Here is a 10,454-nt window from a genome sequence, read left to right as displayed (position 1 = left end):
GATAGAGTAGAAATAAAGTGACAAATATGAAAAGATGAAGATATGAAAATGATTCATGTTGAAATTTCTAATGCAAGCAAGAATATGTAGGGATTTATTGGGAACTAGATGGTAGCCCGATTCTAATGCATCGGGTATTCTAGAATATGTATGTAGTTTATTTATGAAGGTTTTAGAATAATACATTGAATACACAGGATTCGGCCAACCGCGACCAATTAGCGAAGCGTGGTTCAAATCCCGCGCCAATTTGCGGCCGTACTGCGCCTGTCGCTGATTGTTCGCGGCTGGCCACGTAGTATATAGCACAGCCACGTAGTATATAACAGCCCACGTAGTAAATAGCACAGCCACGTAGTACATAGCACAGCCACGTAGTATATAGCACAGCCACGTAGTATATAGCACAGCCAAGTAGTATATAGCACAGCCCACGGAGTATATAGCACAGCCACGTAGTGTATAACACAGCTCACAGAGTATATAGCACAGCCCACAGAGTATATAGCACAGCCACATAGTATATAACACAGCTCACGGAGTATATAGCACAGCCCACGGAGTGTATAACAGCCCACATAGCATATAACACAGCCATGTAGTTTATAACAGCCCACGTAGCATATAACACAGCTCACGTAGTATATAACAGCCCACGCACGCAGTATATAACAGCCCACGCACGCAGTATATAACAGCCCACGCAGTGTATAACACAGCCCACGTAGTGTATAACACAGCCCACGTAGTATATAACACAGCCCACGTAGTATATAACAGCCCACGTAGTATATAGCACAGCCCACGTAGTATAAAGCACAGCCCACGTAGTATATAACAGCCCATGTAGTGTATAACACAGCCACGTAGTATATTGCACAGCCCACGTAGTATATTGCACAACCCACATAGTATATTGCACAGCCCATGTAGTATATTGCACAGCCCACGTAGTATATAGCACAGACCACGTAGTATATTGCACAGCCCACGTAGTATATTGCACAGCCCACGTAGTATATAGCAATGTGGGCACCATATCCCTGTTAAAAAAAAGAATTAAAATAAAAAATAGTTATATACTCACCTTCCGTTGGCCCCGGATCCAGGCGAAGCGTTTACCGATGCTCCTCGCGCGCTCCGATCCCAAGAGTGCATTGTGGTCTCCCGAGATGATGACGTAGCGGTCTCGCGAGACCGCTATGTCATCATCTCGCGAGATCGCAATGCATGGAGCGGTCACCGGAGTGTCGCAAGGAGCGGGAAAGGCCTGTTCTGGATCTGAGGGGCCGATGGACGGTGAGTATATAACTATTTTTTTATTTTTTTTTATTATTTTTAACATTAGATCTTTTTACTATTGATGCTGCATAGGCAGCATCAATAGTAAAAAGTTGGTCACACAGGGTTAATAGCAGCGATAAAGGAGTGCGTTACCCGCGGCATAACGCGGTCCGTTACCGCTGCCATTAACCCTGTGTGAGCGGTGACTGGAGGGGAGTATGGAGCGGGCGCCGGGCACTGACTGCGGGGAGTAAGGAGCGGCCATTTTGCCGCCGGACTGTGCCCGTCGTTGATTGGTCGTGGCTGTTTTGCCACGACTAATCAGCGACTTGGGATTTCCGTTACAGACAGACAGAAAGACAGACAGAAAGACGGAAGTGACCCTTAAACAATTACCGTATATAGTAGATGTGCATCTTGCAATTGCAGCTTTTTTTTCAAGATTTCTGTTGCATCACCGTAGTGCTTGTAGTGCTTCTCGCAGATGTTTCAAGAACAACAAGAAAAAAAGGTTCAGATGTCCTATGATATTGCAAAATAGCTATTCACAGGAAGTAGCATGACAGATACCGTCAGTGGAGGAAAAATAGAATCCTCTGAGGCATCCTTGGCAAGCATTCTGTCTAGAGTAGGATCAGACTGCAGCTGGAGTTAAAGGAACTTTCTGGTTTTCCAGAAATAATGTTTAATCACTGTATAAATAATGTAACATTCTCATATACTCTGTTTTATAGTTTTTCAACATTTTAAGATATCAATTTGCCTTCAGGGAATGGTAGCAATCAGATGCTCATAGCCAGAACATACCTTGTTCTCCATTTAGTTGAGAAATGGATACAACTGTATCCAATCATAATATGGTCAGTGACACATTTCCAGTACTGCCGTTCCTATTCTCTCAGGAATGGAAGATACATGTGTGTCAAATATACAGAATGTTGTCAGTGGGAAAATCAAGATAATCTTGTAGTTATGATAACTTTTACTGGCTAATAAAAGTTAAGTGATGTTGCAAAGCAATCTTTCAAGACAACTTAGGTGTGTTCCTCAGGCATTCTTTTGTCAACTGCCTAACACGGTACCAATCCTTTTTTTATTTAAATCAAATATACAGATAACAGATACAGATAACAGAGATCACTCATGAATAGCTTCCGAGAGTCACATTAGGAAGATTTTGAACTGTCAGGACCGAGTTAAAGAGGTTTTCCACTTTCAGAAACTGGACCCCAAATGGTTTAAAATATCTTAAATAGCATAAATAGAACAGATACTCATATTCGTCTGGTTCATTCTTCTGAGGAGAACATATCACTGCTGTAGTCAACCTCTGAGCTCAGCAGGTGTGTTGAGGTGGACGGCTCAAGCTGCTGATCTCAGTCATTGGTTACAGCCGTGATTTGCGCTGTCAACCTCAAGTCACTACTGTAGCTAAGACGTAAGCAGTGGTGGGAGCCAACAGTTGACCAGAGAAGAGTGAGTACCTTCTCTGTTTGTTATTTTATGTATATTAGATGATTTGAGATCTACTTTCCTGAAAGTGGAAAACATTTTTAAATAGGTATGTGTGTGATGGAGGAAGACACATAGAACAGTCCTGCTGTTGTGATATGATATGCTTATCTGTAGAGTTTCCAGGTGGATTTTTCCTTTTCTAAAGGTATGTTTTCTCTAAATCTGACATGTTTTGAGCCCAATTGTGCTTTCATATGTATGTTTTTATCAAGGATGATGCCAGAAAGATCACGCAGATCCCACCACGCTGTTAGCTGTTTGTTACCAATAGCCCTCTGCTGCCCCCTATTGTCAGGACAATTACATGATTGGCCAACGATTAATGGAGGAGGGCGCATGCAGTTTCCCAATAGCAACCTATTAATGGAAACAAACGGTGAGCGCAAGGTATATACACCTCTGATTTCAACAATATATATACCCAGGGGCAATTACTGCTAATTCCATGATAGCCCAAGAACTACTTGCTGCCACCACCAATTGTTTTCAGGCCGATTGGATGCCATTTTAGGTAGCTTATGGCTCCTGAGGTGCGGTTTACAGAATAAAAGCACAAAATGTTGCACCTCCACATGACAAAGATGAAGCAACTGGTCCTTCACCATCAGGTCCTTTATTTCCTCGAAGAAGGTGACTGACAGTCCTTAGATCCACTCCTCGAAGTTGGTTTTGCCCGTCCACCTCATCACTATAGCTTTTGTGTGGTCCATGCTGGCGGATTCAGAATTTCCAGTACACTTCTGGAGTCAAATGGTACTTCTTTATGAAGGCCAGTTTGATGGTCTCATCGTCTTCATCTTGGTCTCGAGGGAGAGACACAAACACTTACGGAGTCTTGCCTCTCAGCCCCACTGGTCCGCCGTCAGCTGGTACTGTCTGCAGCCCTTTTCAAACCCCCGCAGAAATATTTCCACGTCCTAATCGATTTCCATTACAGGAAAATGTTCTGGACAGATGAGGCTTAAACTATTGAGAAGGAAGTAACCCACATGTTGACTTGTAGGCATATAGATTGGCAAATATTATTATCCATATGGTCCTTATATGAATTTGATATATATCTGGGGTGATGATGATTTGGTAGTACCAGCCTAATATCTAGTATCACTAAAGTAAATTTAGGGAGGAAGAAACAAAATTCATTTCTTATGGGCACAGAGAGCTATCTGTTTTTTTTTGTTTAACATGTTACTAGATAACCTATTGAATTCCTGTCTCTGATGAGTAGAAAATTTTAGTTTCAAAAACCTTTTGAAGTTACGGATCCAGTAATCATCCCAGCATTGCTAAGATTCTTCACTATCTGCCTAAGCTTAGAGGAGTAGCTTAAACGCACAACATTAAACTATTAGTTTTGCAAATATCTTAATTTTATCAAATGTTTTGGTTACATGATTTTATGACACTTACTAATATGTAAATATTATCGTTTAGCATGTCATTTTTATCGTACAGTGAACGTCATAATAACAAAACCCACTCAACAAAACAATGACAACAGAATTTCTGCTTGTTTGTTTTTTTTCAGTTACATCCAAATTGAATTTATTTATCCTATCAGTATATTGTATAGTGAAATGCGTTGTGTCACTGAAAATTATAGCTGGTCCCAAGAAAGAATAGCTTTCGTACAGCTATATCAACAACAAAAAAAAAGTACGGAGGAAAAAACAAACATGATAAAAAAGGGAAAGTTGTCTGCATTTTCATGGGGTTAAGAGTTCAGGTCTCTGTTCTTTGCTTTGTTCTTGATGAATAGTTAAGTAACAATCTATTTTTTGCTAAGTTCACTATAATGACAAAATATTCCAGCATAAGATGTAAATTAAAACCTTGTTTTTCTTTTTTAAGCTTTTAATGCTGTAAAATCTTGTTTCTGATAGTCATTTCATTTGCACAAACATTTGAGGGATTCAGTCTCTTTCACTAATCAATCCTTTCCTACAGGAGTTTGGACAATAGTTCTTTGCTCAGATTCAATCCAGCTTTTCTAGAAAAGTGTTAACTCATTTATTCATGTTTAATGATGTAGGGTGATAGCAGATTCTGCATTTTGCTGCATTAATATGTGCAGAGCAGTAATCAAGACTAAGTTTCCGTGCAGTTTATGCTGTGGCACTTTACAGACAAACGGTGTCCAAGTTCCTGTCTTCAGTAGGGTGTGGGGTGCATCACACTCACTTGTAGGCCACCGGCCTCCGCTGCCTCCAGGCTTCCTTCCTCAGGAGCCGCAGCGCACAATTCCGGGGACACCAAATTATTTACAACAGGCAAATGTTTACTAGTCAGTTCAAGTTCGTCAGGTGGTGACATGTGGGATAGGGCACAGCAATTCATGTTTTCTTTCTCCTTAGTACAACTCCTCTTCAATCCTGCCACTAGTTCATCCTAGACTACCCCTAAGCCCACTGACTCTGTCAACCTCAGGAATTTCCTGCCCACTTCATCACTGCACGCAGGACCGGCCATCACTTTCCATCTATGTGGATCCCTGTCCATCTTCCACTATACGCCAGAGCACACGATGTGTGCGGCAGCCCCTATACCACTGCCTGGAGCAAGTGACACATGCTGCCCCTAGCAAATCTCTGCACCGGAACTTGAGCTTCACTATGCACTTGTCTAACTTCTCCTAACTCCTGCACTACCAGGAAATGCCCCCCTTTTGATCAACACTAGTTCCCACCCACTGGGCTAGTTCTATCATTAACTACTTCCTATCCTTTCCTATCCTATAAACTGAGCGTATTATTCTTATCCTAAGTTTACCCTGAACTATACACTACTCACATTATACATTAACACTTCATATTATGCTGTACATTACCATAACAATTTCACGATTGATGTTTGGATTTGTGGCAGCTCTGGCTCCGTTAAAATATAATTGTAGCTTTTTTCCTTTCAGGCCAGCAAGAGTTAATGTCAGTTTCCTTGCTGGCAGCTGCTATGTTGCTGGTCAGCTGACGTCGGTGGTTACCACTCCCACCATCCTTTAAATAGTCACCTGACACATCAGCTGACAGTTGGTTATAGAGTTTGTAGACCAGACTTGGAGTTGTAGGTCTTTGGTGTCGACGCTGAATCTGCTACTTCTGTGGAGTTCGTGGTCCTTTTTTTCCATAGCCTCTGCGGTGTGAAGCTTAGCAGCGGAGCTTGGAGCTAAGTTACTTGTGTATTTACCTTGTCTGTCTCGTGCTTGTCATTATCCCCTGTATTTGTACCATCTGCAGTGGTGAGGCTAGCGTCATTGTAGGACAGTGCACTAGCCAGGGATTGTGAGGTGACACATAGGGTGTTAGGGGAGTTTAGGGATAGGAACAGGCTGTGTTAGGAGGTGCCCCATCCCTCAATCCCTATTGTTAGGGCCTTCCTCTCCCCTTTACCAACCCTTTGTGTGTGTGTGTGTCGTGCTATCCGCTGGACCAACCCATGTTGGTTCGTGACATTATAACCAACCAGTAGTTTTCCGGTAAACCTATGGCTCAAGCAGAGGCTTTTGTTCCTCTGATCCAGACCCTCACAGATGAGTTAACGGATCTGTGGTCTCAGGAGGTACTGCAGCTTCAGCAGGTATCTGGGTTCATGCTCTCGGCTCATGTCCTGGCTCAGTTGAAACCCAAAATATCTCTCCCTGACAGGTTCTCTGGAGAGAGAAATAAATTTATAGTATTCAATTAAGCCTGTAAATTGTATTTCAGGCTTCACCCTCGTTCTTCAGGGAGTGAGGAATAGCATGTGGGGATTATAGTCTTCTTCACAAGGATAATTCCCAATCCTGGGCCTTCTCCCTGCTGACCGATTCACCAGCTTTGTGGTCGGTGGACAAGTTTTTCGCATCATTGGCGCTGGTGTATGGGGATCCTGATGGCAGCTCCCAGGATGAGTCTCGACTCCGTAAAATCAAGCAGGGGGGCTTGATTTTCGGAGTTGGGCCACTGACACGCAGTGGAATGACCCTGCTCTTAGGATCCATTTCTGTTAGGATCTGTCAGCTAGGCTTCAGGATACTCTGGTGCAGTATGCTACTGCTGGGTCATTGGAGGCTGCCATGGCCCTTGCTATCCAGGTGGACAGACACCTCAGGGAGAGATATACACCGAATCAACTACATGTTCTTTCTGGGGAGGATGGCATGCTGGTGCAGACGGACGAACCTATGCAGGTGGGAGAAGCCTCCTCTCAATCTAGGTTGCCTGCGGTTCACCATGGGACGGTGGCATGTTTTTTCTGTGGTCTGACTGATCATTACATCAATGTCTGCCCAGCTCCTGCCAAAGTATGTACTCCATCACAAAAGTCACGTTCCACTGGTCGTATGGAGGGAGACGTGTATGTGTATATTTCCTCCAGCTTTACATCTCAGTTTACCATTTCAGCTGAACTGTTGGTGGGGAAACTGAGACTATACCGGTTCTTGTGGATAGTGGAGCTGGAGTCAATTTGGTATATTCTCGCTTCATTCAGACCCATGGTCTGATCGGTAGGACGCTGGTGAGACCCATTACCGTTCGAGCAATTGACTCTGTGCCTCTCAGCCATGGGAGTGTGACCCAAGTCATAAATAATATTAACCTGCATATAGGGACTCTTCATGTGTATTTACCATGTCTGTCTTGTGCTTGTCATTATCCCCTGTGTTTTTACCATCTGCAGTGGTGAGGCTAGCGTCCTTGCCAGTCAGTGCACTAACCAGGGTATTGTTGGGTGACGGACCAGCACAAGATTGCCTCAGGGGGAAGGACCCGCATAGGGAGTTAGGGGAGTTTATGGATAGGCACAAGCTGTGTTAGGAGGTGCCCCATCCCTCGTTCCCTATTGTTAGGGCCTTCCTCTCTCCTTTACCATCCCGTTGTGTGTGTGTGTTGTGCCGTCTGCTGGACCGACCCCTGTTGGGTCGTGACAAACACATTATATAAGATGCACATCACTATTACATATAAAAGTGCATGACACGATACACACTTTGATTGTTTTCTTCAGGGCAGGAACAGACAGTCCATATCCCTACACATTTAAACCTCTGCCCTTCATGATGCCCAGTGGGCACACGATTTGGGAATAGATCATATGGCGATTTGATATCAATTATTGGCAGAGTTTCAGATGGATACATTAAGACTCAGCTTGTGCAATCACCCCTAGCTGGATTCAAATGAGCATATGAGAAATCATCCAATTTTCATCCAGATAAAATGGACAATTTCATCATATCTTTCGTATGAGATCTGTATGGTTTTGAGTTTTTCAAATGTTTTTAGAAACATCTCCACTTTTAACCAAAATCACACTCTCCCGTTCCAGTAAGATCACATGACTGCAAGCACACAATTCTCTTATACGACACAGTATAAAAGAGTGTGCTCTTTGGATTTGCGTAATAATTTTGTCTACTTTAAATAATGCTGAATTCCACAATGAGGCATGTTGATCAGGCACTCAAGGAAAAAAAGGAGCCACAGCAGAGCTATAGGTATAGAAACCCATGACTCAGTTATGTAGGGTAGACAAGGGGATAATTAGTTTGCACATAGGGAGCATTTAGTGAGGTCAAAAGTTTAGTGGCACAGTGATATATGGTGGTTACTACACAGAGGGCACACATAGAAAGGGAGGAAGGAGCTGAGGGCCCTCAATCAGTAAGGGGGTTACTCAGAAAAAGGTATCCGTAATTTACTTGCCCTCCTGAAGTGACTTGGTCAGCGATGTCAGCAGTAGATTGGATCCTGGAGCAGCTCCAGGTTGCTGCCGGCGGCACAGATGGGGTCAGTGTGATGTGCCGTGTTCAGGAGATCCTCGGTGGGCTGGTTCCAGCGGTGAGGCAGAAGCAACTCCAGCACGGCGGAACGTCTCCACTGACATGGCTCCAAGGCCTCGGCGGTGCCACAGGAGCCCCACCAGGGACCCTTCCCGTGAAGATCATCCCCATCCAGCCCTAGGTCACAGATCTGGTCCTGGAAGGAATCCTTCTAGGCAGGCAAGGGCGGAGGAGGATGAGCCTAGGTCTGCAGCTCATCACGGGACCAGGCCTCCTGCCTCTGGGGCTTCAGACTACAGGAACACGGTGGCTTGTTCTTCACACAATTCTTCTTTAAGGAGCCTGGCACAGGGTCTTTTGTGCTACACGATGGGACACAGCAGATGGGTAGATTCACCGGAGATGAGGTGCGGGCTTCAGTTTGGTCATTGGTTGTTGTTCATGCAGAAAAGTTTCATGACTGGATTGGGAAGACATGGTCATTCAGCTGAGAGATTAACTCTGAGTTCAAGGAATTGTGATCGCTGGGATTCAGGAATTTTGACTGGTGGGTTTCAGGTGCTGACACAGCCTGATGAGTATGCTTCTGTGTGCTATTCGTGTTTTACCAGAGCAGCTATGACAGGGGCAGGTATTAGTCAAGTGTCAGGTTCATCACATTGTAATTTGAGCAGTGGATCTAGAGGGTGCATATTAGATCCAGACAGAGGATATATTGGGAATTTTTTATTGGGTGTCCGGGAATTTTTGGACCGTCTTGACAGAGTTAATGGTGATTTAAGGGGGTTCCCTGGACAGCTGGAGGTAATTCTACCACTCAAGTGGTGGTTTCTTCAGGTGAAGCAACTAGTGGGAATAGTATGTCAGTTTTTGTTCAGACTGACATAGAAAAAAAGGGGGTAAAGTTTTACTAGAAGATAGGGTGAAAGGAGGGGTGTATGTTTGTTTTAAAGGCCCTCTAGGGGCTCATTTAAAGAAGGAGGTAAAAGAGAAGATTTGAAAAGATGAATATGTGCAGATATTCTCGCTACTTCTGTTAGAGAAATTTTACTTGGATAAAGGGAGAAACAAGATGAGAGTAAAAAAGAAGAGGAAGAAAAGCATAGATGGCGATTAATTTCACATACTTTTGTAAATTGGTTGCAACCTTTTGCCATATTGGCAAGGGTGATTGGGGAGAAGCCCCCTGAACATTGTTCTGCGCGTTTTTGTTATATAGATAAAATAGGGGAGGCGCACTTATGGAGTTCAGACCTGGTTGACGCATGATGAACAGTTCAGGCACAGAAAATCTGTGCTGCCCAGTATTTGTTGGGGCAATAAAGATATAGGCTTATGGATGAAGGTGATGGTACTGGCACATTTTAGCCAATCCTTTCATGGGAGGAGGAGGCACGTTTTTTCCAGCCAATTTGGGACGACAGGGGTCTCAGTACAGACAGGGAGCGTCAGGTGAAAATTTGGATTTTGTTGGCAGTTTAATGAAGGCCAATGTAAGTTCCGGGCTAACTGTAAATTTAATCACCAGTGATCCTCATGTGCTGGGATGTCTCATGAAGCAGCTTGTTGCTTTAGAAAAGGAAACGGTAGGTCTGGGGACGATGTTGGAAAAGGGGCAGACTCTGGTGAGCCTTAATGGGATTGCCACTTATCTAAGTAGATATCCTAATTGTGATATGGCTTTGTTGTTGGAAAGTGGTTTTCAGTTCGTTTTAAGGCTGTGTGCACACGTTGCTGACTTTTTGTGGTTTTTTCGCGTTTTTTCGTGATAAAAATGCTATAAAACCGCAAAAAAACAGCATACAATATGCATCCCATCATTTAGAATGCATTCCGCAATTTTTGTGCACATGATGCATGTTTTTCATCGAAAAAAACGCATCGCAGTAAAAAACGC

Source organism: Ranitomeya variabilis, chromosome 3, assembly GCF_051348905.1.
Source record: "Ranitomeya variabilis isolate aRanVar5 chromosome 3, aRanVar5.hap1, whole genome shotgun sequence".
NCBI lineage: Eukaryota > Metazoa > Chordata > Amphibia > Anura > Dendrobatidae > Ranitomeya > Ranitomeya variabilis.
This window is presented reverse-complemented; position numbering follows the sequence as displayed.